The 18,455-nt window shown below is 40.1% G+C and overlaps 1 long non-coding RNA gene across 2 annotated transcripts in view; it reads right to left on the reverse strand.

Moving 5' to 3' along the window:
* LOC100359711 (ubiquitin and ribosomal protein L40-like) overlaps positions 1 to 18,455 on the reverse strand; it is a 93,991-nt gene that overhangs the window by 57,201 nt on the left and 18,335 nt on the right. For both annotated transcript variants that reach the window (XR_015628183.1, XR_015628184.1), the window contains exon 3: positions 15,942 to 15,994. This is a non-coding gene — a long non-coding RNA (ubiquitin and ribosomal protein L40-like). The remainder of the gene's footprint in view (positions 1 to 15,941; positions 15,995 to 18,455) is intronic.

The following is an 18,455-nucleotide window of genomic DNA, read 5'->3' on the forward strand; positions in this document are numbered from 1 at the left end:
TAGCTATATTTACCATGCTGTGCACTAGATTCTTTAGGATTCATTCGTCTTCCGTCTGTGCCCATCTACCAGCAACGTCTATCACTCTCATCTTCCACTCCTAAGCCTTGGCAACCACAGGTCTACTCTCTGCTTCCACATATTTGACTTTTTTTCTGTAATTGGCATGTAGGTAAGGTCATGTATTCTTCTTTCTGTGTCTGGCTTATTTCGCTCAGCATAATATCCTCCAGGTTCATTGCGAATGGCAGGACCTCTTTCTCCGTAAAAGCTGAACAACATTCCATTGTGCATTCACACAATGGTCCCTTTATCCATTCATCCATCAACAGACACTTCTTTTCTCATAGCTTGGCTATTGTAAATCATGCTGTAATGAACAGGAAGGTTTCTCCCTAAATAAGTGATATCATTTTCTTGGGCTATAAACCCATACAAGGATTATCAGATCCTGTGGTGGTTCTATATTTTTATAGAAACACCATTGTACTTTGGCATAGTCCCTTTAAAATATGTTTGAAATTTTTTGATATTTTAATATAATTATATCATTTTACACTTCTCTTTTCTCTTACTCCAAACCTTCCCATGTACCTCCCCTTACTCTTTCAAATTCACAGCCTTCTTTTTTTTTAATTGTTGGTGTGTTTGTGTGTATGGAATTGGGATTCCTTTGTATATAAATATAGCTTGTTAGCTCTATATAATGCTACCCGTATGTATGTTTTCAGCGCTGACCATTCGGTGTTAGAAAACTATTGGTGTGCTTTTTGCTGGAGAAGCCTATTTCTCTGCTCTCACAATTCCTTAGTTCCCTATAGCTCATTGTCTTGGGTTGAGATCTCAAAAGCTGTCTCCCCTCTGTGTGAACATGTCGATTTGCCATCCTTGTTTAGATCGTGTTTAGTCAGCCATGTTGGTAAGACTTGATGGATGTAGCTTCTCTGACGTTTCTAGGAGAAACAGCAGACATCCTGGTCCTCTGATCCCTACGATATACCTGACTCCTCTTCTCAAAAGTTCTTTGAACCTTAGATGCAGGACATTGTGTTTGTTGTAGATGTGTTAACTGGGTCTGGGTTCTGCAATCCTAAATTTTGATGAGTTATGGCTTTCTGGAATGGTCTCCATCTGTTGCAAAGAGAAGTTTCCTTGATGAAAACTTCACTTATCTGTAGATATAAGAACAAATATAGCATGTAGTTAGGGACTGTACTGGCTTAGAGAAGTGCTAAGTGTAGGTTCTCCTTCAAGATCTGTGGCTTCTCTATTCCCAGGAAGTTGACCAGATCTCTTTTACAAGCCATAATTTTTGCCTTCATGAGTCCCTCATAGTCATTAATATAACACTAAGTTTCATTTCCACAGACAATGCAAAAAGGTTTCCATTTCTCTCTATTCTGCACACGTAGCTGTTACCCAACTCTTCTTGAAAAATTCACCCTAACAGGGAGAGCTGGTAGCCCATTGTAATTTTGATTTGTGTTTCCCTGATGTTAAATGTTGAACACTTCTCAAATGGCTAGCCGGTAATATGCCTTTATGTGTTCATTTCGGGCTCTCGTGTATTAAAAATATCTTTGGTATTGAGTTGTATGAATTCATTATGTGCTTTGGGTGTTAAATATACAGTTTGCAAACAATTTATCCTAATATTTAGGTTATTTTGTTCATTCTGTGATTTCCACTACTTTTAATTTTATGTCACCCTGTTGCCGAATCTTTGCTTTTGTTACCAGAACTTCAGCTGTTGTATTCAGAAATATATATTCCAAAGTCAGTGTCAAAGTCTTACAACGTGTTATTTTTTGGTGGTCCTAATTCACTTGGAGCTCACCTTTTTGAGTAATGTAATGGTCCAATTCTATCTTTATACATAGATATCCAAACCTTAAGTGATCAAACATGGTTGGTATTATTTCTGGGCTCTCTACTGTGTTGTTATTACACAGTGTGTGCCAATAGTGCATTATTCTAGCTCCTACAGCTAGCTTCTTAATAGAGCTTAAAATCTATAGTGTGTGCCTCCAAATCCATTTCTCTCATGATTGTTTTGTCTGGGGTACGTTGTAGTTCCATAGAAATTTCAGAATTTTGTCATTTTTTTCTCTATCAAAAATGACATTGGAATTTTAATAGACATTACACTGAGTCTACTTATTGTTCTAGATAGTATAGGTGTTTAAGGAATATCTACGATCCCATCTACTAGCACAAAATAGCTTTCCCCTTAGTTGTATCCCATCACTATCTTATTGTCCTCAATGCACAGACCTTTTATCACATTGATATCTTTCTAGGAACAATATTATCTCATGCTATCATCAGATAACTTATGTTCTTATGTTCGTAAGTTATTTTTAAGATAATTGTTGATGTAAAGAAAATGAACTGTTATTTGTATGTTGATTTTCTACCCTAAGATTTAACTGTGCTTGTTTATTAGCTCCCAACATTGTGTGTGTGTGTGTGTGTGTGTGTGTGTGTGTGTGTGTGTTTGTGTGTGTGTTGTCTTTAGCACTTTCCATACATGGGATCCTGTCATTCAAAAACAGATGTGATTTTTTTCTTCCTTTGTCATGTGAATTCCTTTTACTTCTTGAGTGTATCTCAGATCTTTATTTTTTTCCCCTAGTATTCTTGAGTGATTACTCTTGATATACTGTAGAATAGATTTTTTTAAAGCTTTTGTTTTTTTCCCCAACTTGGTGTCCTATTATCTCGGGCTTTCCAAAGATTGGTTTTATTCTGTTGAAAATATTTCTTCCCATGCCTGTATTGATGAAACTTTTAACACATCAGATGAATTTTGTAAAGCCTATACCTATTAAGATGATCACATGTTCTTTCTTTTAATCTCTCATAATCACCATGACTGAGTTACAAATGAAACCTATCTTGTATCCCAGGGGTGGTTCCAAATAGCTCATCTTGTATTATCTTTTGGGCCTGTAGTCAAATTTGGTTAATTTGTATATATTAAAAAGTTTTTAATCTGTGGACACCACAGATATTAGCATGAACTTTTCTCCTGTCAATGTAATATTGGCTACATCAAATTACTTTAAATTCATTCTTTGTTTTTCTTTGCCTGTTTCTTTGTTTGGAACTGGATTATACATTCTATGAGTGGTAGAATTCAGGCATGTAGCTGTCTGGTCCTGCATTTTTATTTCTCAGGAGGTCTTTAATTTCTGTTCAATTTCCATGTCTATTATTGGACTGTTTCTATTTGATCTTGATTCATTCCTGGTCAGTTGCATGTTTCTAGGAATATATTTTCTTACTTATTCAATTTATTGGCACATAATTGTTCATAACAATCCCTCATGACCCTTTATACTTCTGAAGCTTCCAATGTACTGCCACTTCTTTCTTTTCTGATTGCATTAAGCGTCTCTATTCTACGTAGTTAACATTCATCTCTTCTGTTTATTTCATTAAGAACCACTGTCATTTAGTAATCTCAAGCTGTAGCATGGGCCTCCCTCCTGCTTACTGTTTATGACCTGAACACCATCTCCTCTCTGGGGGTTGCTAGACTGAGCTTCCATGGGAATGTTCAAAGGTTGACTTTTTTATAAAGCTTGATCTGATTCTCCACAGATGAATACATCACTTCTTCTGAGCCATGGAAAGATGCTTTTGCAACTCCTATTTGGCCCTGAGTCTTCTGCCTTGTGATGCCTTCTCTGTCTGATTTTCAATGGATGGTCAGCACCTTGCCTTCAAGGCTCTCTTCCCTTCTCCTTCTCTCTTCCCTACTCATTTTCTGGTAAGATGTTTCAACATAATCTACAGTGGGAGTCAGAATAAAGACATTATGAGATTCTGCATAAGAAACTCAGTTGCCATGAGAGAAGAGAGTCCTATGCATGGGAAATTAGAACGCAATGTGATTGGTTGCAGTGAATAGTGAGTTGAGTCTTGTTATCTTATAGACCACAGTGTTTCATCCCTATCATGGGGCTAACTATAGAAGGAAAGAATGTAGCACTGAACAGACTTTTTGTCATTGTTTTCTATTCACCCAACAACTAGAAAAATCTCATCCTGAGTGAGGTAACTCAGTCACAAGGTATGCACTCACTGATAAGTGGATATCAGCCTAAAAGCTTGGAATACCCAAGATACAATTCACAGACCATAAGAAGCTCAAGAAGAAAGAAGACCAAAATGTGGATGTATCAGTCCTTCTTAGAAGAGGGAACAAAATACTCACAGGGGGAAAAAATACAGGGTCAATGAGTGGAGCAGAGACTGAAGGAAAGACCATCCAGAAACTGCCCCATCTGGGAATTCATCCCATATGTAGCCACCAAACACAGTCACTATTACTGATGTCACAAAGTTCTTGCTGACAGGAGCCTGATATTGATGTCTCCTGAGAGACTCTGCCAGAGCCTTACTGATACACATTTAGATGATTATAGCTAACCATCAGACCGAGCGTGGGGACCCCAATGGAGGAGTTAGAGAAAAGACTGAAGGAGCTGAAGGGGTTTGCAACCCCAAAGGAAGAAGAACAATATCAACCAACCAGATCCCCAGAGCTCCCAGGGACTTAACCACCAACCAAAGAGTACACATCGGGGGACTCATAACTCCAGCCACATATGTAGCAGAGGATGGCATTGTCTGGCATCAATAGGAGAAGAAGCCCTTGGTCCTATGAAGGCTCTTTTTCCCAGCCTATCGGAATGCGAGGGTGTTGAGGTGGCAATGGGTGGGTGGGAGAGGGAGCACCCTCATAGAAGCAGGGGCAGGGAGATGGGAGAGGGAGGAACTGGGAAGGGGATAACATTTGAAATGTAAATACATAAACTATCCAATAAAAAAAGCGAAAAAAATGTTTAAAAAAGTTTTTTTTCTTTTTCAGGTATGTTTTTATTTTTATTTTCCTGAAGCTTCTTTTAGTTCCCTTTCCATGTCCTCCTCACTCAGGGTACCCCTTGTCTTCAGACCAGCAAAGCTCTACTCTTCATGTTTAGTCCCTATTAGCCTTGCTGGACTGCTCTTCTCAACACTTTTGCACATGAAAATTATTGTCATTTAGTTCAACCACCCTCCAAGTCCCTTTGTCTATTTTTAGTACATATCCAATCTTTGCTATGCTACAAGAAAAAAATATGGCAGGAAAAAATTCATACTACATATTTCTTTATACATGGCCATACCTGAAATAGAATTAAGCAAACAGTCATAATTCAGTAGTTTTGGAGGGTGAGAGAGTAATAGTGAAACTATATTTATGCTCCAATAAGTTCTGAATGCATTGCATGTAATGAACAAATCAGAGCTGAACAAGCTGATTTACACTGTTATTGTATAATTATTTAAATATGTTTTGTGTTATACTACATATGTTTCTCCCTCTCCTCTCCAATGTCAGCAAGGTCATCCTGTGTATGCTGTCCTCTGTGGCCAGATATTCTAATCACAAGCCAAAAGCCACTTAACACTTGTGGTTTGTTTTTGTTTTTGTTTTTTTTATTCAATTTTTTAAGGAAATTGAAATCACTAACTCAAGCAGAAACTTTTTAAATAATAAAAAATAATCTAATACAATACAAACGAATGGTAGGGAAATTGGGTGCTTTCACAATGAGGAACAACAATACAGAGATATTCGAAGCATTTCTTTCCATCACCAAGCTACTGTGTTTCCACAAGAGCAGAAAGAAGACTTTGCCCATTGAAAGACAGCATCACGATCCATAGCACAAAGTTGTGTCTAATCTGAGCTGAGACATTGCACACGGCATCCATACATTGTGTGACACGGTGGCAGGCAAATGCAGTACAGAACACTCAAGCTGTGTTAGGAATCGATCCTGTAAAGAAGTCACATGTGAGCGACGGGGAAGCTCTGCCAAGAACACCTGGGATTTATCACACCTTCCATCCTGAGTTATTTTTTGGTCATTGTGCATTCAATAAACTTTTATTGTTGCCACTTGTATGACCCCCATCATATATGGGGTCATAGCCCACAGCTTAAGAAGCTATGGTCAAGGCTTCTGTTTGGCCACTGGCTGCTGGGAAATTTCCAAGGAGGTAGTTGGTAAAGCATCTGTCTTTACTCTCATTACAGTATCTGTGAAGGTCTGGCCTGACTTCATGGTGACTGTGGCTACCCAGAGCTCCCCACCCCCATTTTGCTCTCTACCTTGAAGGTTTCTCCTGGGCTGGGACACGAGCTTTCATCGGGATGTGGACTCTATTAGAGACCCTGCTGGTGTTTAACAAATGTCACTCAGAGGCCCGTATGTCCCTGAGCAACAGGACGTGTGCACATGCTGTGATCAGACAGATCCATCCTGGGCACACTTTTAACTCTTGACCTTATTCTGGGGACAGCTGTTAGTGAGTTCCATCAGCAAACCAGCGAGGGCGGGGACAAAGTCTGAACACAAAATCCCCTGTCACTTCAGAGAGAATCTGGACTGCGAGGATCACAGCCCAGCTTTTGCTTCCCTTTCACATGCAGTGGAGAACTCCGCAGGTTGACTGGAGCTCTGACAGGACTCTGTACCAGTGTGGCTCAGATCACTCCCACCTGACCCTACAACCTTATCTTGCCAGTGGCCCTATGGAGTAATTTGCAAAAGAGCCCTTTCCTTGTCCTCTCCTCACTGTTATGTCCCTGTTTGTTCTCTGGCTGATACTCCATTTTTCTATGAAAAAGGAGTGCGTAGAAAGAAATATACTCAAAACAAAGAAAAACATATCCACATTTAATATACTTTTGCTTGCACCCACAAAGACTTTCTTCCTGGCATCCATCTTCCAGAGATATTGTTTTGCTTGCTTGCTGTAGGAGTTGGGGCCACACAGCCATCCTTAGATCATCTGTCACCTTCGTCTACTCTCTATCTGTCTCCAACCCCTTTCAGATTTATCCCTTAGGTTCACAGAACTCCCTGTACATATACTCATCCTAGCATTTCTCTCTAGGCCAAAATGTGTCCTAGCCTCAGATCCCTGTTTTCTTTGCTTCTCCCTCTCCTTTTAAATTTTTTCTTCAGTACCATTTATATACTTAGTATATTCCAACTCCTAGAGCAAATAATGAATGTAAAAATCTAAAATAATTTTTTGAGTGTTGCCTCAAAAATCTAGCTAATATAACCAAAATATTGTTAATTTGCAGACCATTTGACTGGATAACACCCTCTTTTTAATAGCTTCACTGCAAATAATACTCAGGGTAGTAGTGAGGCTGCCACATGACCCAGGTAAGCAGTAGTGTTAACAGCTTTCAGGATGGGTTGCATTCTTAACAATTGCACCATATTTAAGACTGCATTGGCCTGGTTTATAAAGGTATTGCACTTGCTTTATTAATAGCCACAATTAATGTTCTCTTTGGATCCAAACCCTTTGCAATGTAATTTCGTCACTTTTCCTATTAAGAGATGGAGTCCACTTTCTATCCTTTGGCCCTGATACCATATTTGTGACTACAGTGGGATTGATGCACACTGGTTAATCATCGATGCTTCAGGAAATCCACTGTTTGGTTTGCTTTACAATGAGACATTATTGCCTAGTCTGCCCTAAGAGTAATCTTTAATTAGCTGCTGAAGCCAAAGAGAGCAGTCATAAGCATCTATTACCTGAACGCATGGTGAAGCCCAGTGAAGACAAATAGGGCATTATGTTCATTTTATGTGGAGGAGGGATTGACTGAAACCCCCAGAATAGCCCACTTAATCCTATATTTAGTTGCATATTCATCCATAACATTTATATGTATACATACAATGTCTTCTAGACTATGCATGCATACACAAGAGTTTAAGGAAATTGCTTGACCCAACTTGGTGGCTGACAAATATTAAGTTACCACATTAGTTAACAGGTAGAAGACACAGGTAAAGTTACTAATATTCCTGTCTTGACATAGAATTCCTAAGAAAACCTCAGGGTTTGTTCTTCACACCCTTCCAACAACTAGATGTTTCTTCAAACTACTTACATTGTGTGGTCTGGTGTACTTAAAGACCGATGATTATACATGGCAATTACATCTATACTATGGCACTAGACAGGCATCTAACTAAACAACTGGGCATTGTAGCCTAAACAACTTGGTGCACAAAATTAACCATCATACCATGTACCTATGAACAATAAAGAAAGCTTAATTTTGTGCACAAGTTTGTTACATAATATGTGATAAAAGAAACACCCAGTCAAAATACACTCCTATTGGCCTGATTGCATTTTCATTAAAGGGATAATTATCCTTGATATGTTGGGGCTTAGGATTTAGTGTAACGTCCCATTCCTACCTATGTTGTATCTCTCAAAACTCTGATATACCAAAAATGAGTGAAACTGCTTGCTAATATTTGCTCATTTTAATTTCTACCAAAAGGTCCAGACATTCAGAGGAATACTCCTATGCGATGTCAGGCCAGTTGAAAATGCAGGAAGCCAGATCAGGGCTGCTCCTGTCTTCCTCTTTATCGCTGTTTTGAAGATAAAGATACATGACCATCTCCATGAATTCCTTTTGGACCACAGCACCTAACATTTCCGTTTTACACCTCTTTTTCCATTAGTCACAATTAGCTTATTCTTTACTGTAAACTCCTTCATTCTATTCCAAAGGCTATTTTTGTTTAAAATACTATTCTTAAATATGAATTAAGAGGCCTTCCTTCATAAATATATATGAAGGTTATCTTTCTATGCAGGTGGTAGGGGAGATGACTTTCCTTGGACTTTTAAACTCACGTAGTTTTTCTTTTCTAAGTCACGAAAAAACACTTCCCTCTAATAAGTCTTTTGCCATTAACCTCCCCCCCCCGAATCTGTTGTTTAACCATCAAACAGTCATCTCGTAATTTGGAGGCTACTGGTTAGAGTTTCTGTAGAAAGCCTGAAATGTAGGCTTCCTTATGAAGCTTAATCTAATTCTCCTCAGAAGAACAAAGCACTTCTGAGCCATAAAGAGATGCTTTTGTAATCCATTCGAGCCCAATTCTTCTGCCTTGAGCTGGATTTGTTTGTATCATGGATCGCATTTGTCTGGATCGCGGATCATATATCACCACCGGGTACTGAGGAGTATGCACACAAGGATCCTTTCTCCTCTCTTCTTTTCTCTCTTCCCTATTTATATGATTTGGCAATTTTTCTTTACTTTATTTTCATGTTCAAGTTGGCCTCAGAATTAAAGACATAATTGGTTTCTGAGATAAAAGAGCTCAACAGTCATGGGGAAGACAGTCTTTTGTATAGGAAGTCACAATGCAGTGTGATGACTCCTTGGAAGTGACTGATTTGAGTTTTATCATCTATAATAATATAGTGTTTCATTCTTATGACGGGGTTAACTATAGAAAAGAATTGGCTAGTACAAAACATTTTCTTCACTGTTAGTATATTTTTCCGGTCTCCACTAGAATATGTCATTCAGTAAAAAAACTTTTGTTTTCTCCTTCATATGTACGGTGGAGAGTAAGTGGGTTTTTTTCTATGTTTTCTTTTTTCTTCTCTGATGGGAATATTTAGAAACTCCACCCCTGGCTGACTATGCTTTTGAATGCTCAGGGCCACAGTGTTGGTGATGTGACCCAAGCCAAGCCAATCAGAATCTTTCTTTGGGGCCTTTGGAAATTAATTTAAGGAAAGAGATTCTCCTAAAGTCTGGCGGTGAAGATAAGAAGAAACAGCATTAGCAGAGCCTGTGGCCATGGGTCTGGCCTCATGGAGAAAGCTGGTATGGAAAATTGGAAGTGACATTCATAGAAAAACATGATGAAAGGAAGAGCCCAGTCAGCACTTAGGCTTTGGCATGTGATACCCATAGTCTCATAATGATCCAGTGACTTTCCCATACTGCCCCGGTGTGTTTAAATCGAATTCTTCTGGAAACAAAAGAATTTGACTCATAAAGTCTGACATCTATATTATGCCCAAAACCACATCCTAGCTTAATTCCCATCTGCCTATCCTCAATTTTGAAGAGCTCTCTGGATACCTTGAGTCTCAAGGACCATTTTTTTTATGATTTCTTTAAATATATGTTTATTGTGAGTTTGAATGTTTGTCTCTCTACAGGAATGCTAGCGGTTATCAAAGCCAGAGGTGTCAGATTTGTCTGGTGCATGATTATACATGTTAAGACATGTGTGTACAGACTTTTACTGTGGCAAGTAGACTGCCTTTGTGAGCTACTTGATGTGATGCTAGGAACTGACCTTTGATGCTCTTCAGAGCAGTACGTGCTCCTGACTGCGGAGCTGTCCCTCCAGCAGACCTTGTTCTTTTAGTTAAAGTGAATGAATAGCAGCGAATGACATTTCAGATCTCCTCCTTCAGTCTTGAGTTGCATTAAAATGGCCTCGTTGTCAAGTTAACATCTAAATATTTATATTTATACCCATAGATCTGGGCTGCTTTCAACCTTGGTCAGAGAAATGTCTTTTGCGGTGGACAGCAGTTAGTGAAGAGATGGGTAGCCACTCAAAATGTTGAGAAGAAGAACTGGGAGCGCAGCCTTAAGGAGACATCTATATTACTTCCACCCTTACCCCACACTCAGGGAACATCCTTGCAGAGGAGGCAGAACATATCTAAGAGCCGGAGGTTTGAAGCTCCTCCATGAAATGACAGCCATGAAATGCTGTCTTCTAGACACAGCATGTTTATTGCACTCATGAACGACACAAGACCAAACCAGCCGAAATCTTGGCACAGATGGAGTGCCCATCTCTTACTGAGGAGATATTGGCAGAAAATAGTTTCTGGGAGACAGCTTTATCTGTTTGTTTGTTTGTTTGTTTGTTTGTTTTTATTAGCCACTGTGTTCTAATAGATTGCCTATACCATGCACATAGAGGCAGCACTAGCGGAAGTTACTTGGTTTGAAGAAGGAGAAGGAAGAGGGGGAAGAAAGAGGAGGATGGAGGAGGGAGGAGGAGGGAGGAAGGAAGAGGAAGGAGGAGGAGGCTTGAAGTTGAGAGGAGGCAAGCAGGGAGGGCAGAAAAATAGTTAAAGGAGAGAATATATGTACTGAAGCAGTATGCTTCAAATTAGAATATTCAAATATCAGGACCAGAGAGATGGTTCAGTAGTTAAAGGCACTCATCACTCTTGCAGAGGACCAAGGATGAGTTTTCACCATCCCCATAGCACCTCATAACCTATAACTTCAGTTTAATGAATAAAATACTCTTTTCTGGCCTCTGGGACATGAAACACACACACACACACACACACACACACACACACACACACACACACACAGTGAGCATAAATACATCATGCAGGCAAAGAAATCACATAATAAAATAAAATAAATAAATCAAATAAAATATGTTATCTGAGTCCTCCATTCTGTCTAACATCTCCCTTGGAGTCAGTGGGTGAGAAGGTATGGAATCAATGACACAGATTCTGGGAGCAGGGGAGAATGCAGAAGGAAGCTCATTGATTAATTCTCAAGGAGCACCCTTTATAGCCTCCACCCACGTCCCATCAGTTCCAAGCAAGCATCTCTTACAATGGCAGTTCCTGATTGGCTGGCATTTTCTGTGTCACCAATCTTTATGCTCTCATGCAATATATAGTCTTCAATTTGGCCCTCATGTGGAAGTTGCCTCCTTGGCTATCCAGCTCCAATTGCTGTTTATCAACTTTATGCAGAAGCAGCCACCACCCTGGCAACAAGGCCTTTCTGTTTCTTCTATAAAAATAGTCATCAGCATTGAAAATATTAAATATGCTGTATACTCTGCATCATCAAACAATAAGCCAAGATTTAACTCTTTTTATAAAAATAAACAAGCATTGACTAGACATGGTGACACACAGCTTTAGTCCCAGCACTTGGGAGGTGAAGCAGGCAGTTAGCTGTGGATTCAAAGCCAGCCTGCTCTACATAATTTTAGGCTAGCCAAGGCTACAGAGTGAGGCCCTGTCACACAAAGAAACAAATACTAATTTTTAAAGTTTAAAAGAGAACAAAAACATAAATACAGAAATTTTAGTAATATGCAAATATGCTTGCATCATCCATAAATGGTAAGGTTACAGACATACTAAATAAATAATTGTTTCAGAATAAACTTCTTTAAGACTGGTTGTCATACAAACATTTTTTGGGTGAAAAAAGATCTAGGAGTGGAAAAAAATGAAGACTTCCTCCTCTAGACAACCAGGAAGAAAGGAAGTATTTAAGAGTGGAGAGTTTGAAAAGAGATCAGAAATTAATAATGTTAGAAGGTAGTAACAGCTACCATCCACCTACTGCAGCCATCTTTGCAGTCATGGGCTTTAGGGAAGGTTGCTAGGCTAGGAAGTATGGCCAGGGGCAACGGAAGCTAAAAATAGGCAAAGGAATAGAAACAGGAGTGTGCAAAAGAAAGTCTAATGCATGAGAAATGAGTCGTAACTGTATATCCAATACTAAAGACCTTGTGATATTGGAAAAGACACAAAGCCCATCCCAGTGTTCATTTTCTACTTACTAGTCATTACTTAACCCTCCTTTTATGTGTCTATGGTGTTGGGGGTTGAACCCAGGGTCACATACATGCTAGGCAAGGCCTTGACCACTCAGCTACCCTCAGTCTTAATCTCCTTGATTCTCAATTTCCCTCTAGAAAATAGGACAATAATTCTACCTAGCTTGGCTTGCATGTTCATCGAAGAAGAGAGCGCATATGGACATACTCAGCAACCGTAGATGTATATATTCATATGTTAATGTCTGTCGTTGGTATTGCCATCACTTTTGATGAAAGAGTGATTCCAGTGGGTCTATTTGCATGCTCATTAAAAGCTAACAGAAAGCTCACTCTGTAACTGCAGTCGCTGCTGAGGAACCTCTAGCTGCCTAGATCTGTCAAAAAGAAAATTAGAGAAACGGGGCTCAAGTAGACCTGCCCTCCTTACAAAGCTGATAAGAAAAATGAAAAACACTCCGTATCCTCAGCAGAATGTTCCTCTCATTGCCTTCAAACTAAATATTCTTTCTTGCCCAGTCTCCAAGCTATTCTGAGACAAAGCAAAGATCACCTTTATCTCTGGGGCTTTTAATACCACCCCTCCCCATTTGTATGGACTGAAAAATTGAGGCAGGCAAAGCATAAACCAGTTTGCACCATGACTGCCTCTGCTGCAAATAGCCAGGACTTTTCTACTCAAGAGAATAGCCCTTCAGAAAGCACAAGTTCAGAAAACACAGAAAAGATGTAAAATATTAAACAAATAAAGACTGAATAGGGAAAAGGAAAGACTATATTCTGAGACATATTTTCCAAATAAGAGAGATAAATTCTGAGAATGAAACATGTTGGGAGAACAAGACAAATGCTGGAATAAATATGAAAAGAAGATAAATTTCTTCATGGAGAAATACAGAAAGTCAAACTCTAAAATGTTAGACCATAGTTGAAGGAAAGGCAAAACTAGGAGGGTAAGATAAACACCATGGGGCAATAAATCACAGAAATAACACTTTGGAGAATTACTGTGAATAAAACGCATCCCACAAAGCATGCTTGCAGGAGGAAGACAAATGCATGGGACGAACAAACACAGACATCCTGGTGAGGATGGAGACCACTCTTAGGAAGATGAATACCCAGAGCTGTCCTGCCTGCCCTGACCATCCCTAGGGAACCCATGTACATGTGCCCCCCTAAATTCTTCCTTCTGGCTCATTCTTCTTTCTCTCCTTTTATACAGGAGTAGAGGTCACCTCTCTCACCTGATACTGCCTCTTCCTCTCCGGGTAAGTGACAGCTGACAATCCCCTCAGGGAACCCACTGCTCTCTCCCTCTGTCACTGAACAACTTCACTTTCTGGAAAAGCTGGAGGCCTGCTCTTGTTCCTTAATTTTAGGCCTGGTGACATGGAGGTAAGCATCTCCAAACCTTCATAACTGGGCCACCTGTCCTCAAATGCATTGTCACCATCCCCGTCAAATATGGCCATCAGAAGCAAGACTTCTCATCAGGATGTCTCACCAGAATTCCATGAAGACATCCCTAGAGCATGAATGAGAGGTAACAGCTTGTCATAGTGAAATCCAGGCAGCCTTAGAAGCCAGGTGTCCCCAGTTCTGTGACAGTGCTCATTAGCTGTGGGAACCAGGGCCAGTGATGCCAACGCTCATCTCAGAAGTGTAAGTGATACTTAATATTCTGGCATGGTAAGGAAGCACATATGGGAAACACTTAAGTATTCTCATGATTCAAAGATGAGAGCTTGCCCAGCAGGAATCATTCAACACGATTTAACCTTCCCTGAATGTGGGTACAAGGTTGTAATGTACTGTGAGCTCACAGAAAAAGGTCAGAACAACAGAGGTCAGAAGGGAAGGAGAAGTGAGCATAGTAACTGTGGGAACACATGCATTCCAGCACACGGTGACAAGCATTCTGCCTAATGTTCACATCACACAGTACGAAGTCAAATGCACCAATGCTTTCATTCAGGATGGGGCCTAAATTTTCAATACTGGTTACAGATAACAGGCAGGTAGGGTTATTGTCATCGAAGGACATATTTTGTATTTTACACTATAATCTCAATCTCACATTGGTCAGCTAATATGATCACCACCACTCTGTCACATAACCAGGACAAGGATTATTCATCTCATTCTTATACATGAAAAGCTGAGGGCCAGAGAGGACATGACCTTTCGAAGGTCATGCAAGGTCATGCCACCACTGGTGAAAGCTGGAAGGATATGATCCCCAGAAACCAATGCCATCTCTTAGAAAAAGGAAACATTCCCACTTAATGCTTCATCAAGAGGACCCTTGCAGCTAAAAATACCTCATGCAAATGAATTCTCCTTGAGAGAAGATAATGTACAACCAAACAATCAGTAGGGGAGGAAATTGGGTTAACACAACAGCAGAGAGCTAGGCAATTGCTTCTTCTCCAGCCCTCACAGTGTGGTCTTCAAAGCACAGAACCTTCACCTGCTTGATTCTTAAAAAAAAAGCAAAATCTTGAAATCTACTCCAGACCCTCTGAGTCAGAGCTTTCACTTTAACAAAAGTCCCAAGTGATTCATACACAGATTAATATTTGAGGAGCATTTGCCTTTGACAATTTGGAAAGAAAATCATTTTGCCATTGTTATCAATTCTGAATTTACCTCATGAGAGAAGAAAACTGCTTTGCACCTTGAGACAAGATGATGACTTTTAAGACCTATCCAACTAATTCTTTGTCCACCTCCACCCCATTTGTTCACATGCCAGCCACCTCTTAGAAACCATACCTAGGAGAAAACACTGTGGACACTGATACGAAGAACCGTAATGGGCATGAACCAGACCTAAATTAATTTACATAGAGGTTGTTTTGCTCACTTCAAATTCTAACATTTTACATTTTAGGCTACCTTCCCGCTTGATGTCCATGTTCAATGTCACTTTGAGAAGACTCTTCTCCTGTCCTGGTCTCTGATATCTCTCTGCTCTGTCAACCTAGTCCTTGGGAACGTATTTGCTTGCACGGTCGAATGATCTCCTGACTAGTTCCTCCTTCTGAAGCAAAGGATCACCCAACAGTCTTTCTATCTTCATGGTCACCCATTCAGATGGATATTTCTGGGGTCTAGAAAGAGGTATCTTTCAAAATATTCTTGGGAAGTGCATGCTCACTCCATGAGCTATTTCCATTCATTTAGCAAAACAGGCAGATCCACCTGGCTCAGTTTGGTAGCCATGTGGGACCACATTGCATCATGCATGGGGAGGTTTCCAAGTGTCTCATACAAAGGCACATCATTATTGCACAGTATTATTATTCTATTGCCCCCTCAATTAAAGTAAGTGGCTCTTTAAAATGCAGTAACAGCTGCACCCAGCAGCATCTCCTTGAAATCCATTTTGTTCTCGGTTTTTCCCTTTTCCCTGCAGCCTTTTACATCTCTGTTTAAGCTGTGCCTCACACTCACCATCATGAAATCCACAGGACTCTCACATAGGAAGTGTTTGATTCAAACTGGACCTAAAAAAAGAAAATGTTTTTAAAAGAGCAAGAATCAAGCAAATGCTATGTAGTTTCCATGCCCAGACTCCAGAGACCCTTTGCCCTAAGAGCATTTTGCAGCGGTAGCTTTTTGTGCCCTCTTGCGATTCGAGCAAACCCATAGGCTTCACACTTGGGTCCTTTAAGAAGCTGATAGCAAGCAGTGAAAGGCAACACAATATGTCAGCTACATATGCTTGCCATTGGGGAAGAATCCAAAATGCATCTGACTAAACAGGGAAGATCATCACACTTATTTTCTATGGTATATTCCATGCCATAAAATAATTAGTGTCTATGATATTGTGATTTATAAGAAAAATACAACTTGTTCTTTGTTCCATTCCTGGCATACATCTCCTTAAAAATCTTAGGCATCTCAATCTCGGAAGTGATAACGTGACTTCTTGTATGCTGAGGAGATAACCGATGGTGAGGGCTTCTGGCCAGCCTCAGAATGGGGCAAGTTGCCAGTAGGACCAACCGTGTCATTAGAACATTGATGTTTTCAGTCCTGTGACTCTGGACTGAGTTGATCATCAATTGCCAAGGATTCCACCAATCAGGCCTACATTATGAAGCCTCTGTAAAATAAACTGAAATGGACTGAGTTTGGAGAACTTCCTCATTGCTGAACAGGTAGAGGATCATCCCCTTGAGAGTTTGCAAGCTTCATACCACTCCCCTGACCCCTACTTTGTCCAATGCATTGCTTCTGTCTTGCCTTTCATCTATATACTTCGGAATGTCTTTTTTAATGAATTGCTAAACGTAAGTCAGGATCCTTTGAGTTTTTGGAACCATTTTAGCAAATGATCTAGGTGGTATAACCCATAAGGGTCATGGGTTTCTCTTATTTCTAGCCACTCGGTTAGTTGAAAAGCTCAGATTAGTGACTGACATCTGAAGTGGGACACTGCCCCTAACATGTGGGATCTTACTCTTGACTCTAAGCAAACAACACCAGAATTGAATCAGAATGCAGGACACTTTGTAGCTCTCCATTGGAGAAGTACTTGGAGTAGGAGAAAACAGAAGTTATGACTGATGGTGTTGTAGACATCAAAACACTGAATTTGGTGAGATTTTTTTTATCATGCACTATCAAATACAGAAATAAAAATCACAAGGTCAGGTTACATTATAATTTATCTATTTTTTAACAGTTCCTTCCCACTCCTTATTTGTAGTTGATAAATTTGGTTTCTATTTCTGTACAAGATACCAGAAAACTTTCATAACCTCTATCAGTCCATATCTTAACCTTTATAATTGACTCCTTTCTGTCAACCACTATACCATAAGACGGTGTAGGAGAAGTCAAAAGCAGCACCACACACACTCATCAATCCTCAGTACCTGTCCCAACTCAAGGTTGTCTCAATGGAAATTCTCTCCATTCCCCTTTACTCTTCTCTTCTGCTGGACCATTATGTGGACATGGAGCAGAGTATAACTTTTCCTATATAACAGAAAGCCAGTATACACACATTTCTTTCAACTTGCTGCCCCCTTTGAACACTTTGAACACTATAATTCTCTAAAATAATGGCTTGTTTTCTGTCTCCAATTTTTTCCTTTCTTCTATTCCTTCCTTAAACTGGGTTTTCACATTTTCTGCCTTGGTCCAATAAAACTACTCTGGTCAAGACGAATACTGATTAGTATTTGGTTGAGTGCACCTTGCATTGCGATGTCTTAGCAACATTCTTTAGAGTCAGTTGCATCTTTTCCATTGATACATATTTTTTTACTGACTACAATGACTCTAAGTTGTTCATGTTCTTCTGACCTGAGCTATGGGTCTTCCTTTGTCTTCTTTTCTGGTCCTTCTTCAGTTTCCTGACCTCTAAGCATCTGAATGTTCAAAGATGCAGAATTTTGTATTCGGTTTCCTGATTCTCAGATAGGATCTAAGTTTCTATCCTTGACTTCATTCTTTCTTCTTACCTTACATTCAATCTTCCACAGGGTTATTCAATGGTATTCATTGTTCTTACTTCTGTTATCACTTCTACATTCTGTCCCTGACCTCAGCACTGTACAGCATAACCTTTAACATACTTTAGATTGTATCACTACCCTGCTCAGCCTCTCAATGACTTCCAGTATTTCTTAGAAGATGAATCAAGATCCCAGCCCACAGCGCCCTGCTTCCAAATCCCGTGGGCGAGAGCTCATCGCCCTGCTTCCAAATCCCGTGGGCGAGAGCTCATCGCCCTGACAGGTGGGTACTCCTGAGACTGCAGGGCAGGAGAGACCTCCAGTACTGCCCACCTTTGCCCACATCCCTGGTCCAAGAGGAAACTGTATAGGGCCTTTGGGAACAGGAAGATAGGGGCACTCAATGCTGCAGTCCAGACACCTCCCGGATCTGAAGGGACCTGGTCAAACAGCTCCATGCATCCAAATCCCATGGGAAGGAGAGCTAGACCTTCAG

The sequence above is a fragment of the Rattus norvegicus genome, chromosome 8 (assembly GCF_021556685.1).
Source record: "Rattus norvegicus strain SHRSP/BbbUtx chromosome 8, alternate assembly SHRSP_T2T, whole genome shotgun sequence".
NCBI lineage: Eukaryota > Metazoa > Chordata > Mammalia > Rodentia > Muridae > Rattus > Rattus norvegicus.